Source organism: Carya illinoinensis, chromosome 3, assembly GCF_018687715.1.
Source record: "Carya illinoinensis cultivar Pawnee chromosome 3, C.illinoinensisPawnee_v1, whole genome shotgun sequence".
Lineage (NCBI taxonomy): Eukaryota > Viridiplantae > Streptophyta > Magnoliopsida > Fagales > Juglandaceae > Carya > Carya illinoinensis.
In genome coordinates, this window is record NC_056754.1 from 8,175,855 (window position 1) to 8,181,863 (window position 6,009).

The window sequence follows — 6,009 nt, forward strand, 5'->3', positions numbered from 1 at the left end:
CACAGTATCATTTGTTGTAGAACTGATTATATTTATAAAATATCAAAATAATATTTATTAATTGATGTGATAAATCTCTACACTGATATATCTTAGTGTATCAAAATATACACTTATATATTACTTTTTTCTCTTCTCGTTCTCATTGAAAATGGGAGAACTAGGTTCGAATCCCTACTCCCTGTAATTAGGGTTGAACATTTAAATCGTTTCACCGAACCGACCCGACCCTAATTAATAGACTCAAAACACAAAAACAGGTAAATGATTCTACTTCCGTTTTGCTCCATTTAAAACGGTTCGATATGGGGTAATTATCCGATACCCAAAAAATATTAATACGAAGTGTTTGCAATGGTTACATTCTTGTTCAAACGTTCAAACAAAAATGTAACCATCACTCTCTCATAATTGGGTCTTTGTCTCCCATCGCCCATCTTTGATTCTTCTCTCTGTCTCCCAAGTCCCAAGTCCATCCTCTCTCAGTCTCTCAAACTCAATCTCGACTCTCGCAGTTGTAGCCTCTACTGCTCTCTCACTAACTGCATCTTCACTCTCAGTCGCATCTTCACTTTCTCAGGTAAGGATTATTTGAACTGTTAGGGTTAGAGTTTGGGTTGGCTGAATTGAACCCGAGCAAAGAGTATTCCCTAAGTTCTAACATTGTGGAATGCGAAAACCATGGCGCAGTTTCTGAGCCTTGGCTCACCAAATCCAACCATCTCTAAATCATCGTCAACTCATTCAAGGTTACGTCGTACCCATCACACCTTGTCGACTCACCACGAGAATGCAAGCCAGAGCTGGAGCTCTTTACAAAAGGAACACCATTGAATGGTAGAGTTTCTTGCATTTTTTTTGACAATCGGAAAGAAGTACTTAAGTTTTGTATATTTAATGTAATCTCCTGGCATATTTGATAATGCGAAAGCTTGAAAGATGTTGGTTATAAAAATGATTGCCCTGGTCATAGGGTTGCATTTGGAACCCAATTGGAGCTGGAGGTGATGGATGATAGGTTTCAATGGAGGATGTACGGAAAGAAATCTATCAAGAACAGCCCAAACCCAAGGTAAATATATAGTATATATAATATTAATATTTAAATTCCCAACCTGGCAATGATTTTAGTTCTTTTCTATATGGGTTTTTTTATTTATTTACTTAATTTAAGATGGTGAAAGAATTGGATGAAAAATGTTTAATGTGTTGTGTGCATTTCCCAAGTCAAAACGGTGGATTTCTAGCTTTAATATAAAAAAGAGGTTCCACTAGTGATATAGGTACACACACAGACACAGATAGAGAGAGAGAGATGTTTAGTTTTAGGAAAATGCTTAATACAGTTGGTTGGGAAATCGCGGGGGAGTCAGTGCCCACGTGGAAAAAGAAACGCATTGTTTCCCCCTGACGAAAGGATTCGTTCAAGATGACACGAAGATTGCCTTTACGCCATCTCTTTCTCCCTTCGTCTTCCCCCATCTCTTTCTCCCCTTCATCCTCCTCCCTCCTACACACAGACTGCCCTTCGTGTTCCCCCTCTAGACCATAAGATTCAATTAGAGCTTGATAAAAGAGAAGAGGCCCAAACAATCACCCAAGAATAATTAAGATAGTATTAGGTCCAGATAAGAAACCATGATGGTGGTGATAGAGGGAGAGAGTAGGCACCAGAGAAGAAAGCGAGAAAAATAGGGAAAAATAAGGGTGTGGATTTCAATGAGTCGCCGTTGGACGACTTCGATCCCTCAATCTTGTACAATGACCCGGTGGCGATGCTTGAGATGAGGGACCACATAGTGTGGGTGACGTGGATCCAGATCGTGAAGGTGAAGATCCTCAGGGAGAAGCTCAAGTGGTGCTACCGCATCAATGGCATCAACCATCCACAGAAGTGCGGCCACCTCGTCTAATAGTACCTCGACACCACTCGCGGCATCAGCTAGGGCAAGGACGGTCGCCACCCCTCCCTCCATAGTCCAAAGGTCGAGGCAGTTGAATCTAACTGATTCACAACATAAATAAGTTAAGGGAACTCAACCCAGTCTTTAGGTGTTTAGGTGATGCTCAAACAAGACGAATCGAAGCGGGGGCCAACCAGTGTAACAGTTTGAGGTTTGTAATGTGGGTCTTTGGTTTTATTTGGACTCCTATCATCCAAACATCTCTCTTTTCTTTCAATATGTGCATAAGCCATTGTTATTGCTTCAAATTTCATCTTAGATTTTATTACCGACAGACAGCATCCAAAAAATGGCAGTGAATGAAAATGAATAAGATGATTAAATAAATAAATAAATAAAAAGATAAGGAACCATGATTTCTATCACTCAGCTATATCTTATCTGGACCTGATTCGTATAAGCTAGGATATCCATTTTTTTTCCTTAAAAATTGCATACATACTTGAATTCTCAGAGATGTGAGGAAAGGGAGAGAGCAATGAGGCTAAACAGCTCAAGAGATGGCTTCAGGTAAGAGGTTGCAACTTTTTACCATTCTTCGAGCAGTCTGCATTCTTATTTCAATTCTTCTATGCATTCTGCCATGGAAAAATATATATGTTCTCAAAGTTTTACCTCTAAATTTAGCATGGTGACTTTTATCTATTCAAATTTCAATCCCATTGGACATAGTAGTTTATACACCAAAAGTATCTTAATCATATGCCATATTTTTCTGGTCCAATTATAAAAGACTACCATTCTGCCAATGGAAGTTCATTGTAAATTTGCTTCTTGTTATAGTTTATGAGTTTTCCTGGAAAATTAGAGTTAGTAAAGTGAGTGTTTGGTTCAAAGATTGGTCAAGTGTGGGCTTTCTAAGTTTCTAAAAGTCAAGGTTCTTTGATATCTCAACCTCAATCTGAAGTAAAGGAAATTTTTACCCAACTGAACCTATTATGCACAGATTTGTTCCTTGGTTTTTCTTGGCTTCAATGTGCAACAACCCATCGACAACAAGCATCGAATCTCTATTGAAGCTGGTACGAAGACAGTGGAAGCTTAGTCAAATGCCCACGAAGATCCAGTTGAGATTAGTATTTGATTGAAAAAAGAAAAGCAAAGATCTTACCAATGTCTAATGAAGCTCCAGTTCTTCTACCCACAAAAGACAGCCCATGAAGATGAAGAGCTCTGTCTTTCTTCATCGTCGTGTTTTCTATTTCTTCAATTTTCATCCATTTATTTTAATTAATAAATCAATTGACATGGCAAGCGGATTCTCCCGTGTTTAAGCATAGCGACTGTAAGTAGAAGAACTGTTAATTTTAACATATTATGTTGATTGTATGGAATTAGATCTAGTGGATCCCCTAGTTTTAAAATGGTTCAGATGGGTAAACCCAACTTGGTATTCTTTTTTAAGTAATGAAGTCTAAACAACAAATCCTGATGATAATTTTAGGCTTGCTTTGTAATGTATGTGATGGTTCTTGCCTTGTACGTGAACTGGTTAGAACTTGGTCCTCTGTATAATGACTATTAATAGCTTCCACAGTAATCAATAAGTAATCCCACTCAGTTTTCTAACATTTTTAATGTCAATGTTAATGTCGTGTTTTGCATGCCTTTGAGTTGGGCTCTCAAGCAACTCGGGTAATCTGTATTGGCCTTGCAAACACAAAAAAATGCCCCGAGACGATGGCCGTGGTGGTGGCCGGGGGGTTTACAATGCTAAAATCAGTATCACTTTAGAGAAGAGTGTGAGTGAGTAGAGAGAGTTGAGAGAGACCAGAGAGAGTTCTTGATACCTCGAAATTGACTTTTATATTTGGTCTTTAGAATTAGACGCCCGTGTTCTGTGTCCAAGGGGCACGTCACTTCCCCCGCATTCCCAGTTAGGTGTCATAAATGTGACTTAGTCCTCTGACTTGTTTGCCTGGGGCGAGTGCAATCCGTTGAGTCTCCTCGTCCTCTTTACTTGTTGTCAGGGGACTAAGGATCTCTTGTAGGCATCGCCTGCCCACATGTCTAGATCTTCTCGACCTAGGTAGCATAGGGAAGGAGCTGGGGTGGTGCGCCCCCTGTCTCCTTCCCTTAGGCCTTGGGGCCCCTTGTGGGTCAGGGTGCTGCCTGGTCAGCCTGGGCTTCTCATATCTAGGCTTGCGCTCCTGGGCCTTGGGCTTGGGTGGAAAACTCCCTTACGGTTACCCTGCTAATTCCTACTAGGTTGGTTTGGTTAGAATTACTTCTTGTCCTTGTCCCTTTGCCTTCCCGAGCAGTTGGCTGTCAGCTACTTTCTTCTGTGGGATGGGTGGTCGTGCCCTTTTCTTGATTCCCTCTATGTGTCCAGCATTGAGTTGCCCTGGTTTGGCCCTTCCACTTCTCCAAGTATGGCACAATAGTTCCCATTTCTGCTCCATTAGTATGTTTCAGACAGTTAATTTCAGGTACTTGATGACATGCATTACATTTTCTCCACATTAATGGTGTTAGGTGGCTCCTGCCACATTTCCTCTCATAGTTTGTGTTGCGGGATTCACGCCAAGTCTGTAGGCCTTGCTACGTGTGGGTTCCCACGATCCTAGGACACGGATCGTCCCTTTAAGCCTATATAAGCTCCCTCCTTCGGTTGCAGGCAGTCCCTTAACTCCTTTTTGCATTCCCCGAGTATCCTTTACCCTTTTCGCTTGAAACTTCCCATGCCTGTCCTCCCTTTCTTCTTTACTTACTCAAGGCACCCATGAGCTCCACTTGTGTTGCCCCGAAGAGCTCCAAGAACCCCAAAGCTGCCAAGCCCACGAATCCTCCCTAAGGCTTTACGGACACTAAACTTGAGGAGGCCCCTACTACGGCCCAGAGGTACGACGGCTCCTTGTGGTAGTCGGTAGTGACCCCCAATGAGTTGGAATCGCTAGGGTAGAGTATAAGGTGCAGGTGCTGTTGACCATGAGGTACCATCTTTGGATGAGGGTGTCGTGGACTCTGAGGGATTTGTGTCCAACATTGCGCTATACCCACCCATGTTCTCCAGTGGCTTGCGACTATCGATTTGCCTCCCTATTCTTGTTGTGTTGGACCTGGCGAGTGTGGCTGAGGCTTAGCTACATCCTAACGTGTGGAGGATCCTCGTGAGCTACAGCATCATTTGGTGGCATGCCCTGGAGGAGGTGAGGGCCGACTAGCACAACCTTACCTGCCGAGAGTTTTTCCTCACTCACAATATTTTGAAGAAGAGCGGGAACACTTACAGTTTCAGTTTTATCCGAGCCTTGGCTCGCCTGGAGCCATAATACGACAAGCTGTCTGGGTGGTTTAAGCACTTCTTCTTCATGTTAGGCAACATATGGGAATTCCCCGCAGGGTAGGTCTTTCAGTAGGAATTCCTCATTCAGGCCATTTGGGTTGTCGTGTAGGATGACAAGGTCGTTAAGACCCTAGCAGCCCTGCCGGAGATTTAACGCATCAAGGTCTAACTTGGGTGGCCTCCTATCAGGCTGAGGTTCTTATAGACGCCTTGTTTTCTAATGATAGCCTATTGCGGTAATTATCCCCTCACGCTAAGCTATGCTACGTGGAGTGCACCATTCCGATGGGGGAGGCCTGTCCCCAAGGGCATATGTGTTCCCCAAGTTTTCCAGTCGAGAGGAAGGGGAAGAAACCTAGGAGCAACCTGCTGACCGAGCTTGATTCCAACGACAACATCATTTGCCCTCTAGGGCAATCCTATGGCGAGGTGCCTGTCCAGTGACCTACGCCACCTCCATCCAAGATAGAGGTGGTTTCTGTGCCACCTAGCTGAGCCACACTGCCTCCTGCCCTTCCTCTGGATCAGGGAGGTGTGGCCCTTCTGCAGTGGGTACGCGATACCCTCCTTATAGCCAGCTTGAATCAGTTAGAGGTGACTTTGGATGCTTCTTCTTCGACCCTACCGGGCAATTGTGGTACCGTGGGGCTATCCCCTGGTGGGTAGCCTCTCGCGGTGCTATTCCTATAGGTTGCAGGCCACGACCCCTTTTGTTCGCATCGAGGCCAATGGGGTGCCTGCTCCAGCGTTCGAGGAACA

At 43.7% G+C, this 6,009-nt stretch overlaps 1 pseudogene; it reads left to right on the forward strand.

Annotated features, from left to right (window-relative positions):
- The first annotated feature begins 681 nt into the window (after positions 1-681).
- LOC122303052 lies at positions 682-3,350 on the forward strand (annotated as a pseudogene).
- The last annotated feature ends 2,659 nt before the right edge of the window (positions 3,351-6,009 follow it).